At 45.5% G+C, this 17216-nt stretch overlaps 1 long non-coding RNA gene across 1 annotated transcript in view; it reads right to left on the bottom strand.

Annotated features, from left to right (window-relative positions):
* The window catches only part of LOC138467167 (uncharacterized), a 76104-nt gene that overhangs the window by 18221 nt on the left and 40667 nt on the right, over positions 1-17216 (bottom strand). The window contains exons 2-3 of the long non-coding RNA XR_011268089.1: positions 14749-14953; positions 7359-7428 (exon numbers count right to left, since the gene is read on the bottom strand). This is a non-coding gene — a long non-coding RNA (uncharacterized lncRNA). The remainder of the gene's footprint in view (positions 1-7358; positions 7429-14748; positions 14954-17216) is intronic.

The raw sequence follows: 17216 nt of genomic DNA, 5'->3' as shown, positions 1-17216 counted from the left end.
TGAGGGAGGCAGTTTTTTGTTTTATTTTGTCGTGAGTGGAGAGCCAGTTGTTGGCTCTTCTGGTGTTAGAGATATGTTCTCTCTTGGGGATTCCTAGGGCTGCCCTTAGCGCATTATTTTGTAGGAGTTGGATTTTTTTGATGGTTTGTTTATTGGCTCCTATGTATAGCGCGTTGCAGTAGTCCAGCCTGGATAAGATGAGGGCTCTGGCTAGGGTGATGCAACTGTCCTGAGACAGGAAGGCCTTGCCTGCTCTGATCAACTTGCATGTGTATGCCGTGGCCGAGGCCAAGGCATTGACCTGCTTGCTGAGGGAGAGAGTGGAGTCCAGATAGAAACCCAGTGTTTTGACCTCCTTGGCGACAGTAATAATATTATTGTCTATGTTGAATGATGAGTATTCGGGGCTGAGTTTTTTGAGGGTCGAGGGAGTGCCCAGGATGATGATCTCTGTTTTGTCATCATTCAGGCATAGACCGTGGGTGGCCATCCATGCCTGGATGATGAGATATATCCTGTTCACCAATGCCAAATCCTTGTCGTAATCACCGGTAAGCGGTAGGAGAATCTGAGTGTCATCTGCATAGTTAGTGTAGGTGACACCCAGAAGGTCCAGATTGTCGAACAGGGGCCTGGTAAAGATATTGTAGAGGGTGGGTGAGACGCAAGATCCCTGGGGCACTCCGCAAGTTATGGGGATGGGGTTGGCTGCTGCCATAGGAGAGAAGACTCTCATAGTCCTGTTGGTTAGGAATGATTGTATCCATGCAGTGGCTTCTTCGGAGAAATGAGCTGCTGAATCCAGATGGCTGCATAGGACCCTGTGGTCGACCAGGTCGAAGGCAGCTGATAAATCTAGGAGCAGAAGGAGGGCTGATTTTCCTTCATCCCGGAGTTCATCTATCTGTGACTTGAGGTCTATGAGAGCTGTTTCTGTCCCATGTTGGGGCCGGAAGCCTGATTGCCTAGTTCCTAGTAGAGAGTTGGTTTCCAAGTATTTTTGTATCTGGGAGTATGCCATTTAATCTAGGATCTTTAGGAGAAACAGCACTGTAGTAATCGGGCGGTAATTAGTGGGTATTAGTGGGTCTAGGGACTGCTTTTTCAGTAGAGGAAGCACCCATGATTCTTTGAGGTTGGGTGGGATGGTATTGGTGGAGTAGGATGAGTTGATAAGTTTCGTGATAAAGGGGGCCAGATCTCTGGGTGCATCCTTTAGAAGTTGAGCGGGGCATAGGTCACCTTGACAGTTGGTGGGTTTGAGAGATAGTATAGTATTTTCTGTTTCTTTTATGGTGACTTTGGAAAACTTAAATCTGGGGTGATTGGTAGAGTTAATTGGTTGCTCTAGGTTGACGCTAATGGGTTTGTTGCCGGCGAGTGTGGCTTTTTTCTTGGCTATTTTTATTTGAAGGGTAGTGACTTTGTCGGCTAGAGCTTGTTGTATGTTGGAGCACCAGAGTTGGTCTTTGATGCAGTTGTCTGGCACCGGGATGGGCGCTTCTAGCTCTTTGAGGATGACAAAGAGTTCTTTCGTGCTAGAGTTGACTTGGGCAATTCTAGCATTGTAGGTTTCACGTTTAGCTAGGATGATTTCTTTTTTGTATAGGGCTGTGATGGAGCAGAGGTTGGCTTTGTTTTCGTCAGAAGGTTGTGCTCGCCAGGATGTCTCACAGTGCCTTTTTTGTTTGCGCAATGATAGTACACTTTGTGCTGATGGAAGGGTAGCAGCTAAGTATAGTACTGGCTCTCTGCTGATGGAGGGGTTAGCAGCTAAGTGTAGTACTCTCTCTGCTGATGGAAGGGTAGAAGCTAAGTGTCATACACGTTGTGCTGATGGAAGGGTAGCAGCTAAGTGTAGTACACCCTCTCTGCTAATGGAAGGGTAGCCGCTAAGTGTATTATACTCTGCTGATGGAAGGGTAGCAGCTAGCAGCTAAGTGTAGTACTCTCTCTGCTGATGGAAGGGCAGAAGATAAGTGTCATGCACTTTATGCTAATGGAAGGGTAGCAGTTAAGTGTAGTACACTCTGCTGATGGAAGAGTAGCAGCTAGCAGTTAAGTGTAGTACACTCTCTGTTGATGGAAGGGTAGCAGCTAAGTGTAGTACACTTTGTGCTGATGGAAGGGAGGGTAGCAGCTAAGTTTAGTAAACTCTCTGCTGATGTAAGGGTAGCAGTTAAGTGTAGTACTCTCTCTCTGCTGATGGAAGGGTAGCAGCTAAAAGTAGTACACTCTGCTGATGGAAGGGTAGCAGCTAGCAGGTAAGTGTAGTACTCTCTCTGCTGATGGAAGGGTAGAAGCTAAGTGGCATACACTTTGTGCTGATGGAAGGGTAGCAGCTAAGTGTAATACACCCTCTCTGCTGATGGAATGCTAGCAGCTAGCAGTTAAGTGTAGTACACTCTCTGTTGATGGAAGGTAGCAGCTAAGTGTAGTACATCCTCTGCTGAAGGAAGGGTAGCAGCTAAGTGTAGTACCCTCTCTCTGCTGATGGAATGGTAGCAGCTGTGGGGTTTAATCGCAGCCCCAACAGATATAACTGCAAGCCCAGGTTAGGCCTTACTGCGAAAGGCTAGTTCTTATGGCTAGGCCCACTGGCAAATGAAAAGCCTGTCTTAAAACTTCAATACTGCTAGATGGGCGTAGCTCATCGAAATTCAGGTATTTGTGCAGTTGACACAAAGAAGATGGCAACATGGAAAAGGCACATCAATGTGTTGACTGAGAGACAACAGCAGCATTTAACTTGTATCTGCCACAGAAAAAGGAAAGTCTGACTCTCCATGGGAAATGTGGCATTCAACAGCCCAGAAATGGACTCATGTAAAGGGCCTTTGCAGTCAAATCAAGACATGAAAAAATAATTCCCAATCTAAAATAGAAATAGCAGGGGAAATACTTGGTGTGTGACGAAGAGATGCAAAGTATTAGAATGAACAGGCTTCGCATGCAAAATACATGTCACAGAGCGAACCGGCTATTTTTTTCAGGTGAAATGAGAAAGGCTTTTGTAGGCCAAGGAAATGGATGGCTTCGATTCCTGAGCCTGTTGCTATGCAGAACCCTGAAGGAATGCTTAAAGGATCTGTAGTGCTTGGTCTCTGGCAGGAGCAATAAAAATGACCATTAGCACTGGACAGTTGAGGGCTAATGGATTAATGGCAGACCATGTAAACTTTTCAACCCAACAGACTTTGAACCATGTGATTTCAAGCAAATGAAACCAAGAAATGTGGGCTGTGATGTGAAACTAAATAATCTATATTTAGCAGTCCACGGTCAAGGAGCAGAGTTCCTAAAGGAAAAACAACCATCCACATCAGCAAAAGATCACTCAGATCAAGCGAACAACATTCGCTAAGAAACAAAACCATACAATAAAAGGCGATTCGGAGGATCATCTTTCGCTCACCTGGCATCCTTAACCTGGAATAACCTACCAACAAACATACGCAACACAAGAGATCATTTGGTGTTCAGAAAACTACTCAAAACCTGGCACTTTGCTCCAGATTTAGGAGGAAACAGCTAGGAAGCAGAGACCCAAAGGGAAGCATGAATCCCCCGGTAGGAAACCTTAAGCCTAACCCCTGCTATCAATGCAGGGGTGGGTCTGCATCTCCCAACAATCTCCACATGCTGCCAATCCAAAAAGGAACTTGGAAAGGTGGGGACACCCAACCAGATGGGCAGTGAGAGACTGGTCCTCTGACCAAACCTTTAACAGCGGCAGGTCAGGGGAACTAGCGGAAACCAGCTAGATCCACAAAAAACACACAGAGGAAGGCTCCCACTCCTCAACATACCTGCCAACTAGGTGGACAAACTACAGTACCAAACACACAGGATAACCATAGAGGTTGGGCGCAGAAATGCAAAGACAAAGTGGTAAAATGTTGCCAAAATATTTTTAAAAAAGAAATGTTAACCGTACCTTATAACCTCAACTTTCCGCATATACTCACCATACAGAAACTCACACAAGCACCTCTTTGCACAGCAATCGGCATGCACATTGCCACATTGCAACAACAGACTAACAACACATAGCATAGAATTTGGCAACCAACCCAAAAAAACCACACTTAAGCTCAGTGAACAGTGCAAACCGAACTGAAGCGGCCAACAGGACATCACAACTCTCACTTTCCTATTCCCACTACACCCTAATAACCGCCCCTTCCTCCCCTCTTAATACTCTCCTTTTCAGATCCGCCGAAGTGCCTGGGGACCACTCAAGTGGTGACGGTTCACGGTACAAATACCTTTAACATTAACATATGTTACTTATGTGGTCAATGACTTTCAATGCAAATGTTATTTTCTGTAATACTTTGGAGACCGAGAGACTCACAGACTTGGCACAGGTCTCACTTGAAAGCTGTTATGAAGGTGATGGTGCTGATGTCATGTGTATCTGAATTTTGAAATTTTATAACCCTGTGATAATCCAAAAGGTGTTTCTAGCTGCCTGAGGATGTTGGAAACCTGAAAGTTGCCGAGCTGATGGCTCGGTAAATTAAGTGTTTAGATATTACATTTCATATTCATGACTATCAAACTTTTTCTGTGAAGTGCGAAATATCATAGCGTGCCGTGCAATAAGGTGCCAAAATAAAAATAACTTCCTTTGATCCATCATGAGGGCAAGATTAATTTCTATATATCATGGCAGTCATTTGTAAAATGTAACATTTTGCAACATTGGACTTTTTGGAGCGTAAAACTGGACATGAACAAAATGTGAATCTCTAAGGGGAGTTGCACTACTTCTGTTCTGGACTCCTGAACTAATCCTTAGAGAGGGGTTGGATTTGGGGGCAGGAGAGAAATGTAAATGTCCAATCCTGGTTGGGAGATCATAAGTTAGCACCTCTTAATATTATGTTTCCATGGGAGGGGCTTGGAGAGTAGAAATGGCTCGCACAACAGAAAAGAGGGGACTGGACAGAAATGTGCCGAGGCTGTCTAAAAATCATCTTGGAAGGAGTGCTAAAAACTACCTTGAAGGATTACTGCCCCGGGGGTATCCTGAGACAACCATCTTGGGTGAAGAGGCCTTAACATTGAGAGGCCTTACTCCCAAATAGATTGATGCAGGGGTAGCTTGGAAGAGTTTAAATAATAATGTTGTAGTCACATAAAGTAATTGGGGAATCCTGCCCACAAAAAGGAAATGGGTAATTGTTACCATCCCAAACCTTGCCTTTAGAACAAAAAGGTCCTTGCCCCTAAAACGCAATTCTTAACTGATACCCCTTCCCAAAACTCGCTTTTAAACTAACGGTATCCTTATCCTCAAAACGAAAATCCCAAATGTCATCAGTCTTTCAACATTATATTTAATAACTAAAATAAACTGTCCCCGTCCCTAGACCTGGCCTTTGAACAGAGGGGTGCTGCATGTAATTGATGTGTGGGTTTTCGATGCTGGGAGAGAAGTGCTTTACAAAGTGAAACTCGTGTATTTCCTTTGAACAATATACCCTCGCTCCTAAGTGATCCTGAGAGCAGAACGGGTTTGTACTGCTTTTGGATGACAAGGAAACAAGGTGCAATTTGCCACATGTAACTTTAAAAACAGGTGTTTTCAAACTGCAAGAATTTGTGAGTGTACAGAGAAACCACATCTATCAAACATTGTGACACCTCTTTTGACAGCTTGGACTAAGCACCAAGAAGCCATGTTGCTGACGTTGTTAGAGACAGCACGACATAGCAGCGTTAGACATGAGGCACACATTCCATCCGCACTGCAGGACACAAACACACACTAGAATACATGAAGAACATGAGCGAACAGTTCTATAGTTAGAGGACAGATAAATATACATACTGTCATTGCTTTTATTATTTTTGCCATTAGCCAAACGCAGCAATGCAGAAACGGCAAGAAGCAAGAGATCCTGAGCACAGCTTGCATATGCTTACATGCGTATAACCCAATGGAACTGCAGGAGCACCTATGGGACCTGATAGAACCAAGTGTGATTAACCTATGGAAATATAGTATAGTATGGACACTGTAGAAACTACATTATAAGGTTTAGGAAAATTACAGCAGGTCACAGGCCTCTCAGCAAGAGACGAGTTTAGCTGTAATTCAGGCTGGACAGAGAGCAAGACGTGTGAGACAGGACCCGCTGCCAAGAGATATGGATGACATTCCAATCCACAGACGATAAGGGGACCAGCTGCAGAAAATATTAATACATTCTCATAATTCAGAGCTGCACAGTTTAAATCTGTGGTCTCTGAACATGTGACGTGGCTGAAGAAGCCAATGGACAGCGAGCAGCAGTGGGAAAGGAGCACCGGTCCCAGGCCGCTAGACACAGGCAGCGATAAGTATGCAACAATGTGATACAAGTGTTGCGCCAATCAGGAGAGCACTCTCATAAGCTAAGGTGGTGTACACAAGTTACAATGCAGACACAAAGGGCCTCATTACGACCCTGGCGCTAATGGTTTAACGGCGCCGTAAAGGGCGTTGGCGCCGTTAAACCATTAGTGCCTGATTACAAGGTCCCTTAGCGGGTTGGAGGCTTTAACGCCTGCTTTTTGCAGGCGTTAAAATCCAACCCGCTACGGGACCTTGGAGCTAATTGCCTCAACCGTAATTTATGGTGCCGTAATTAGCACCTTCCCCATCCCCATTATGCCCTATGGGGCAAAATGGGAATGGGGAAGGGCAAATGGTGAATGGGGAATTACCGCCCTCGCCAACCTTGTGATGGGGGCGGTAATTCCGCCATCCACCATGCCGGAGACCGGCATGGACCATGGTGCTAATAGCACCATGGTCCAGCGCCTGGGTCGTAATGAGGCCCAAAGTCATTCGTGTTACCTTGAAGAGGTACACAGAGAGCTCAGAAACTTTGTGGATCCCAGGCCTGAGGATGTCAGCTCTAGCCAATCACAGTTTAGTATCCTAGGGATCCGTAGCAATGGGCAAGAACCAATGGAAAGGCCACCACACTGCACCATTGTTATAGTTAGTGACTTGGGGATGGACCAGGCCAGCCACCTGACATGCGAGGGCCAGTAGAGTAACATCTATGTAGTCCACTATAGGTGGTAGAATACTCAATACCAAATCGTGTGGTCTGATAGGTTTTCTGGAGATGGGCCCAAGTAGTGATGCAGCGCTGATGCCACTAGGCAGTAAAACCAGCCCGTGAGCCGAGGAATAGCGTGATGTGCATGGATTTTTCCTGCTCCTGTGCTGATCCCTGTTGGTTTTGCCTGTAATAAATCACAGTTTGAACTTGCCGTTGACTGAGTCCTCTGTGTATTCTGGGGGAGGGTGTTGGGCTCTCCAAAGTCCACGGACTTCAAGTGACCCTCTAGCATACCTGGGAAGTTGTCCCAAAAGGTTCGGGGACAGGAGTTTTGAACTGTTTCAGCAGCCTGTGTTCCATGTACCTGAAATGAAAGGGAAAAAGTAGTTTGTGTTAAAGCTTTTTTTGTGTACCACAAAGAAGGTTGTGTGTGTAAAGTGAACCAAACCTCATTGTAGCTATGCTGTAAATACATAAACATTCTTTATGTACACCGGCCTGGTACTTGGCTCATTGTTGGCACAGGGGGGGTGGCTGCATGGTGCTCTATATGAGTCATAAGTAGGGTGTATTTGGACCCTGAACTAAGGGTATATTGTGTGCTCTCTTAAGGGACTCCCTATACTGAGTGTGGTCTTCCTATATATCGTTAGACAGCTAAGTGTAGTACACACTCTGTTGATGGAAGGGTAGCAAAACAGTGCAGTACACTCTCTGCTGATGGAAGGGTAGCAGCTAAGTATAGTACACTTTGTGCTGATGGAAAGGTAGCTTCTACATATAGTACCCTCTCTCTGCTGATGGAAGCGTAGCAGCTAAGTATAGTACTGGCTCTCTGCTGAAGTAAGGGTAGCAGCTAGGTGTAGTACAATCTCTGCTAATGCAAGGGTAGCAGCAGCAGTTAAGTGTAGGACCCTATTTCTGTTTATAGAAGGACACCAGGTAAGTGTAGTACCCTCTCTGCTGGTTACCCTCGCTCTGCTGATCGAAAGGTAGAAGCTAAGTGTAGTACACGCTCTCTGTTTATGGAAAGGTAGCAGCTAAGTGTAGTACATGCTCTCTGTTTATGGAAAGGTAGCAGCTAAGTGTAGTAGACTCTCTCTGTTGCTGGAAGGGTAGCAGCTAAGTGTAGTACACTCTCTACTGACAGAAGGGTACCAGCTAAGTGTAGTACCCTCTCTCTGCTGATGGAAGGGTAGCAGCTAAGTGTAGTACACTCTCTGCTGATGTATGGAAAGCTTAGCAGCTAAGTGTAGTACACTTTGTGTTGGTGGAAGGGCAGCACCTATGTGTAGTACCCTCTCTCTGATGATGGAAGGGTAGCAGCTAAGTGTAGTACACTCTCTGCTGATGTAAGGAAAGCTTAGCAGCTAAGCAGCTTCCCTCATCTCAGCTTGCCCCTCTTAAATCTATATACCACTCTGCCATTCGAACCCTCTGTCTCCTTACCTCCAGTGACTCCATCTCCTCTTCGCTCTCTCGACTAGGCTGGCTACCTTTCCACCTACAACTAAAATTCCACTTTCTCTGCCTTGTTTTCAAATCCCTTCATGGTCTTGCCCCTCCCTATCTCTCCTCCCTTCTCTCCTTCTACTCCCCCTCTCGCTCCCTTCGTTCCGCTGACCACTTCCTTCTCTCTTTACCTCCTTCCCCCTGCGCTTCCTCCCGGTTCCACTCTTTCCAACTTCTTGCTCCTCTGCATTGGAACTCTCTCCCCCTCTCAATCCGCTCTTCCACTACCCTCATCTCATTTTGCACGTCCCTTAAGTCCTTCCTCCTCCAATCCCCACCTTGAAGCCCCCCTGCCCTCTCTACTCCCCCCGTCTTTCCCCTCTTCTAATCCCCCCTCCCTTACCACCTTCCCTTTCTATTTTACACTCTCTCTCCCTTCCTTCTACACTCACTCAATCCTTCCTGCTCTCCCTCTACTCTCCTGTTGCCACTCCACTTCTCCCCCCTCTCAGTCAATTGCTCTTTGTACTGTTTTGTTGTTGAATGATTCAAGTTGCCACTTTGCTCACATTGTTATTTGTTGTTATTACTCTGTATTTTGTTGTTACATTGTACAGCGCCTTGGTGTAAAGCACCCTATCAATCAATCAATCAATCAATCAATCAATCAATCAAGTGTAGTACACTTTGTGCTGGTGGAAGGGCAGCACCTATGTGTAGTACCCTCTATCTGCTGATGGAAGGGTAGCAGATAAGCGTAGTACACTCTCTGCTGATGGAAGGGTAGCAGCAGCAGTAAGTGTAGGACCCTATCTCTGCTGATGGAAGGGTAGCAGCTAAGTGTAGTACACTCTCTGCTGATGGAAGGGTATCAGCTAAGTGTAGTACACTCTCTGCTGATGGAAGGGTAACAGCTAAGTGTAGTACATTCTCTGCTGATGGAAGGGTAGCAGCTAAGTGTAGTACACTTTGTGCTGATGAAAGTGTAGCAGCTAAGTGTAGTACACTCTCTGCTGATGGAAGTGTAGCAGCTAAGTGTAGTATGCTCCCTACTGAAGGGTAGCAGCAGCAGTAAGTGTAGGACCCTATCTCTGCTGATGGAAGGGTAGCAGCTAAGTGTAGTACACTCTCTGCTGATGGAAGGGTAGCAGCTAAGTGTAGTAACCTCTCTTTGCTGATGAAGGGTAGCAAGTGTGTGTAGTACACTCTCGCTGATGGAAGGGTAGCAGCTAAGTGTAGTACACTTTGTGCTGATGGAAGTGTAGCAGCTAAGTGTAGTACCCACTCTCTGCTGATGGAAGGGCAGCGCTAAATGTAATACACTCTCTGCTGATGGAAGGGTAGCAGCTAAGTGTAGTACACTCTCTGCAGCTAAGTGTATTACACTCTCTGTTGATGGAACTTTTAGCAACTGAGTGTAGTACATGTTGTGCCGATGGAAGCATAGCAGCTAAGTGTAGCGCACTCTCTGCTGATAGAAGGGTAGCAGCTAAGTGTACTACACTCTGTGCCGATGAATGAGTAGCAGCTAATTTTGGTACCCTCTCTCTGTTTATGGAAAGGTAGCAACAAAATGTAGTACACTCTCTGCTGATGAAAGGCTAGCAGCTAAGTGTAGTACAGTTTCTGCTGATGGAAGGGTAGCAGCTAATTGTAGTACACTCTCTCCGCTGATGGAAGGGTACCAGCTAAGTGTAGTACCCTCTCTCTGCTGATGGAAGTGTATCAGCTAAGTGTAGTACACTCTCTGCTGGTGGAGGCATAGCAGCTAAGTGTAGTACACTCTCTCTGCTGATGAACTGGTAGCAGCTAAGTGTAGTACACTCTGTGCTGATGGAATGGTAGCATCTAAGGGTAGTACACGCTCTGCTAATGCAAGGGTAGCAAGTAAGTGTAGTACACTCTCTCTGCTGATGGAATGGCAGCATGCTATTGGAAGTGTAGCAGCTAAGTGTAGCACACTCTGCTGATGGAAGTGTAGCAGCTAAGTGTAGTACACTCTCTGCTGATGGAAGGGTAGCAGCTAAGTGTAGCACACTCGCTGCTGAGGGAATGGTAGGAACTAAGTGTAGTACAGTCTCTTTGCTGATGGAAGGGTAGCAGCTAAGTGCACCACACTCTCTGCTGATGGAATGGTAGCAACTAAGTGTAGTGCAGTCTGTGCTGATGGAATGATAGCATCTAAGTCTAGTACACTCTCTCTGCTGATGGAAGGGTAGCCGCTAAGTGTAGCACACTCTCTGCTGACGGAATGGTAGCAACTATGTGTAGTGCAGTCTGTGCTGATGGAATGGTAGCATCTAAGTCTAGTACACTCTCTCTGCTGATGGAAGGGTAGCAGCTAAGTGTAGCACACTCTCTCTGCTGATGGAAGGGTAGCAGCTAAGTGTAGCACACTCTCTGCTGATGGAATGGTAGCAACTATGTGTAGTGCAGTCTGTACTGATGGAATGGTAGCATCTAAGTCTAGTACACTCTCTCTGCTGATGGAAGGGTAGCAGCTAAGTGTAGCACACTCTCTCTGCTGATGGAAGGGTAGCAGCTAAGTGTAGCACACTCTCTCTGCTGATGGAAGGGTAGCAGCTAAGTGTAGCACACTCTCTCTGCTGATGGAAGGGTAGCAGCTAAGTGTAGCACACTCTCTGCTGATGGAATGGTAGCAACTATGTGTAGTGCAGTCTGTGCTGATGGAATGGTAGCATCTAAGTCTAGTACACTCTCTCTGCTGATGGAAGGGTAGCAGCTAAGTGTAGCACACTCTCTCTGCTGATGGAAGGGTAGCAGCTAAGTGTAGCACACTCTCTCTGCTGATGGAAGGGTAGCAGCTAAGTGTAGCACACTCTCTGCTGATGGAATGGTAGCAACTATGTGTAGTGCAGTCTGTGCTGATGGAATGGTAGCATCTAAGTCTAGTACACTCTCTCTGCTGATGGAAGGGTAGCAGCTAAGTGTAGCACACTCTCTCTGCTGATGGAATGGTAGCAGCTAAGTGTAGCACACTCTCTGCTGATGGAATGGTAGCAACTATGTGTAGTGCAGTCTGTGCTGATGGAATGGTAGCATCTAAGTCTAGTACACTCTCTCTGCTGATGGAAGGGTAGCAGCTAAGTGTAGCACACTCTCTCTGCTGATGGAAGGGTAGCAGCTAAGTGTAGCACACTCTCTCTGCTGATGGAAGGGTAGCAGCTAAGTGTAGCACACTCTCTCTGCTGATGGAAGGGTAGCAGCTAAGTGTAGCACACTCTCTGCTGATGGAATGGTAGCAACTATGTGTAGTGCAGTCTGTGCTGATGGAATGGTAGCATCTAAGTCTAGTACACTCTCTCTGCTGATGGAAGCGTAGCAGCTAAGTGTAGCACACTCTCTCTGCTGATGGAAGGGTAGCAGCTAAGTGTAGCACACTCTCTGCTGATGGAATGGTAGCAACTATGTGTAGTGCAGTCTGTGCTGATGGAATGGTAGCATCTAAGTCTAGTACACTCTCTCTGCTGATGGAAGGGTAGCAGCTAAGTGTAGCACATTCTCTTCTGTGTTCTATTGTACAGGCACCCTTCATGGGAATACCTCCACCATCTGTGAAAGAGTTACTGGAAGTCATTTCTGTTCGAAATTGAAATTGTTTGCCATTTATGTTGTCTGTTTCAAAGGTCGATATTACTCTATAATGCCTGATTGGAGTCCGACGTATGTTCAGTTTCGCCTAGAGGTGATTGTCAGGACAGGGGGAAGTGTTCTTTGGGACGAGGATCAGCTAGGGACCACTTAGGATCTTTTAGAGATTGGAGCCCCATACCATGAATGCCACGCACACATACACACTCGCACGTGTGCACACCCCAGCATGCACTCATACACAAACGTAAGCACACACAGGTTTGCACATGCGCAGACACAAATGCATGCAAGCATGCACATAAAGGCACCCACGCACACACACGCACACACAACACATGCACACCTACGCATACACACACACACACTGGTGCACATACTTACACACTACGTTTGCACAGTTCTCAAAGGAATTATAACTCCATGTTTGTTATTCGGAAAACAACCTCCCTCTGCCAAAAAACGTACTCAATCACTAGTATTTAACTGTAATTATGACAAGGCAATTTAATTAATAGAAATATAATTGTTTGTCGTCCTGGCTGTGTGCCTTGACCATAAATATACATTATAAGGCAGTTGGCAGTTATTAGTCAATCAGGGATGAACCATTAATTAAATTACACAACATCAACCACTGAAGAGACAAGAAAAACACTTATCTGTACTCTAGGGACCGCCCCTAGGAGAGGAGTGGTCATGGTAGGGTCAGGAAAAGTACCATTGCTTTATCATGGGAACCTTGGAGAAACCATAACCCCAATCCTGAAAGCAGGCCCCAAACCTCTTCTCCTCTGTCGGTGTGGAAGAAGAGCCTGGAGCTTTCTCTCTTTCGGTGTTGGGGTGGTTGCTTTGGGGATGAGTCGTCTTTTGAACTATACAATGCTCACAATATTAGCCATGGACATTCTGAAAGGATGACAAAAACTTCTGTCAAGGACATCTCCTTATAGTAAATAAAATATGCAAAACACAAGAGGGAGGTGGGGGGAAAGCTCAGGGGCAACACATTTGTCTTGGAAGCAAGACAACGCGGCACACAGATTCGAGTCCAGACTCGTGCTTAGAAACCATTCTCTGGTATTATAAAAGAATAATGATGAGAAAGAAATGTTTCCTTTATATAGAAATGTTGGAACATTGGCCGATTTAACAGAGATAAATCCACAGAATGGAATCCCTGTTAGCTCTGCGTTACCACCTTGGAACTGGAGGTAAATCCTCAATTTTCCGAGGTGGTGTTATTTCCCACTTCGCAGTCTCATCTGATTCCATTGTGGTTTGGAGGAAATACCGCCGGTGGCAATTCCACTGACAGTAATTCCTCCATTTCTAAAAGCTAAGTGAAGAAAATACCACCACCCAAATGCCAGAGGTTTTCCTCCACTTTACTTCCAAAGTGGTGGTGCAGTAATTACAATACCACCAAACTCAGAAAGTGGCCTAAGTGCTGTCGTCTGAGCGCCAGGACATGAGAACATATTGGTCCATGGGCGAATATGAGCAGTTGCATATCATGACCCCACATATGAATGGGCTCACACGTTGGTCTGTCTGCATGGATGTGAAGTTTCTGGATGTAGAAAAATGAATGCATTTATAAACCATACACTGGGGTGAGGTGGCGGGGGTGGAGGGCTGCTCAGTCTCCGAGGTGTGTTTTTTGTACTGAAATGAGGCCTCAACAGACACTAGTGGGCCTCATTACGAGTTTGGAGGTATTTCAGAGGAAAATCCTCTGAAATACCACCAAATGGATTTACCGTTACCACCACTTGGTCTGGTGGAATTTTTGCCCGATTTCAAGTGGTGGTAGCAGTGTAAATCCCCATTTATTTTGGGTCCATTGGACCCAATGGGGCTTTTTTATGAAATTACTGCCATGGAATTACCACCACGCTAATTCTGCCAATTCTGCCGATTTTTTGGCGTAGAGTGGCAAGATTTACCTCCAGGGTTTTGCAGGAGGTAACTACTCCTAATGAGGCCCGCTATGTTTTGAATGACATTTCTTCATAGTGCAAACATGCGACCAAATAGCCAGCAGGACTCAACTTTGCTGTTGCCTTGAGTGGGGAGTGACCTCAAGAAGGTTACCGTTACCGCCACTTGATCCGGCAGATTTACCTCCATTATTTCCATCCACCTCACCGCCAAACCTATAGTACAGCAGTGTGGTAATGTGGCGGTAACAGAGTTACCTCCATATTACCGCTGTTTTCTACCGCACCTCAATACTGTAATGAAGCCCAAGTCTTTAAATAAATATGGCTATTTATTAATTCAGCTCCCTGTTGCATTTACCCCAGCAGACAAAATCTTTCTTCCAACCAGGCCGCTCCAAATAACATAATTCCTTCTCAGCCACAGAACTACATTTCACATAATAATAAACTGAAGCTGACTTAATGCACAAGGAATTATGATTAACGTTAAATGCTTCCACCATATACTCCTGCAGCTGCTTAAGAACCAGATATTCCTACCCTGAAAGTAAAATAAAAGCACACACGTCACTTCTTACTGTCTGGAGCACAATTAACCCAGGCTTTATTTGCTAGCAAAGCAGCCAATCGTTTCCCAAACATATAGTACATTGAAAAAAAAAGTGCTACTTTACCTAAATCGGAGGAAAATACATCTGTGCTCAGAGCCACTGGACCTGCGAAGCAGAGAAGTCCACTGGCGCTGCCCGGTGGCACAGGGTGTAGCTGGGAAGCGTTTGCAACCTTGAGCTGAAAGTCCCAGCAGACACAGGCGTCCCTATAAGCGCTATATTAGGCGGTCCGGGTTCACAGAAGCAGAGCATATGATGACATGGAAGGCTGTTGAGTAATCACACACATAAGTTATTGATCAAAAACGCTGACACTGTGCAACCTGGACACACGCACCGCCCCTCCCCCCACCACCCTCCTACCCCCCAGTCGACTTCCAGGGCGCTCCTTCGACGTTCAGCAGGGGCACCTCCTTTGCTCATTCGGATTGAGGTGATGGGTCCACAAGAACATTTGATTTGAATTGTTATGTATATAGCGCTTTCGTCAAAGCACTGTACGTTTACCAGTTCACATATAACTATCGCCTGTCTGCAGTTGGTACTCATTTATCAATCATGAAAGGATGAGTGTCGTGATTCCAACCTGCAACCTGCAGATTTCCCAAAGATCACAGCAGTAAGCGCTCAACCCGCTAAGCTATTTTACCGGCTTCCTACCATATATCCGCAATTCTGTTTTATAATCATGCTCTAAAGTTTAGATATGTTTTTGTTTCGCCAGCGGACATATCGCGGAAGCCAACTCTTGAGTGCATGGTTTCATTGACCTCTGACATATGGATATAGGGAGTAACTGGCTTAGCATGTCCTCCAGATACTGCACAGATTAATATTGTAAACAATTAAAGATTATTATTTTTTGGGGGGGGTAACAAAATGTTATGATGAAGTCGGGATTATCTATTTCTATGTATTACTTTTCCATTTAAATGTGTGAAAGGTTGTGTTGTTGAAGCAAACACACAATACATAAATAAATAAATAAATAAAAAGATTATTTGGGGAATTAAATTCCATAAAACCATACAAGAGAATAAGAAAAGCACGTCAAGAAAATTGAAAGGTACAGAATGATAACATGTTCTGATAAACAAGATAACAGTTCATTACCGTGTACTGAAAAATTAAAATGATGCTTTTTCCAAAAGAAAATGACCAGCATGAACCGCAGGTCTACAATGGATCTCAAATATTTTATCATTATTTCGAACTAAGAGGCATGACTCTGTATTTGTTTCCACAAAGTGCTTGTCATTTTTAACGCTCCTCTTAAAAAGGATAATAGCGAGCAGGCAACCTAAGGAGAGTCGGCCAACACCATATGATAAAGTGAAGGTTTGCACTGATTAGAATTCAAAGGTCTAAGGATTGGCGATAAGACACCTTTCTGGAGTACAACGTACAAAAAAAAGACATCCAATCCTCCTCCTGTGCATTAGAGAGCAAACAGTTGCAGGCGACCACTTCGCAGTGACCCCTCTTAGCAACAATGCATTAAAAGGTGCTCCAGAAATGAATGCACGACCATGTTTACATTGTGGCCGTAATACGTACCCGGGAATTTGGCCTGTTGCTCAGTGCTTTCTCCTAAAAGGTTTCCTAAATTCACTGGCGTCTGTGTCCAGCGTACTTCTTAAGTCTGTCAGTGTGTTGGACTATGACGGCATTTGTGTTAGAGGAGTAGGAGAGGTCATTCATATGGGATATATATATGTGATAACCACGGTATAGTCTCATCTTGGTGAGAAGGTCTTTCTCATTAACTCAGACTCTCAACCACAGGCAGGCTGGCTGTCGACAGGGGTGTTGCTGGGTTTGCAAAGGATCCGGGGATACATGACTGTCGGGACTCAGGGCTAGCTAGCCTCTCGGCTGTAGTCCCTGAGCTTCTATCTGGGGCTACAACCAAAAAACCCGGGGCTATAGCCGCCCCAGACTTCCCTAGCAACGCCTCTGCAGGTGGAGCATTATTTCACCCTCTAGAAAGGGCGTATTGGCGTCGTATGAACCGCAGAATCCGGTGCCACGGAAGACGGAGCCAAAACACTCTTACAATAACCATTTTCCTGAGTACCCAGTCTTGAGGGTTCCTTGTGAAAATTTACCCTGGGAAAAAGGCGCCCGGTAGGCCATTTTTTTCCATGCACCCCTAAAAGGCATTCCCCACATATTCCATGACAGGTATTATTACTATTAAATACTGCAGTGCTAGAATATTTGGGGAAAGTGCTTGATCTTCTCTGGAGTGCCTATTTGGGGAAATGTCGCCCCCTGGCGACCTCTTCCCAGGCGACTTCATCACTGGATACCGTATTGAGCCGTAAGAGAATCCCCCATTTTCTGGCTGTATACATTGTGACGGCTTTTGATTTAGCCTTACAAACTCTTTGGCACATCCAAATTGTTGGTGCCTTGTACATTCTCGCAGAACAAGATATGCCCGTAGCATTTTCCATGCTTCTGTTTCACTGTGTATCGCCATTAAAGCCTGCTCAGAATCTCACTCCCAACAGTCATAAGGTTAAGCC

The sequence above is a fragment of the Ambystoma mexicanum genome, chromosome 4q (assembly GCF_040938575.1).
Source record: "Ambystoma mexicanum isolate Mex_15411 chromosome 4q, UKY_AmexF1_1, whole genome shotgun sequence".
Classification (NCBI taxonomy): Eukaryota; Metazoa; Chordata; class Amphibia; order Caudata; family Ambystomatidae; genus Ambystoma; species Ambystoma mexicanum.
This window is presented reverse-complemented; position numbering and strand designations above follow the sequence as displayed.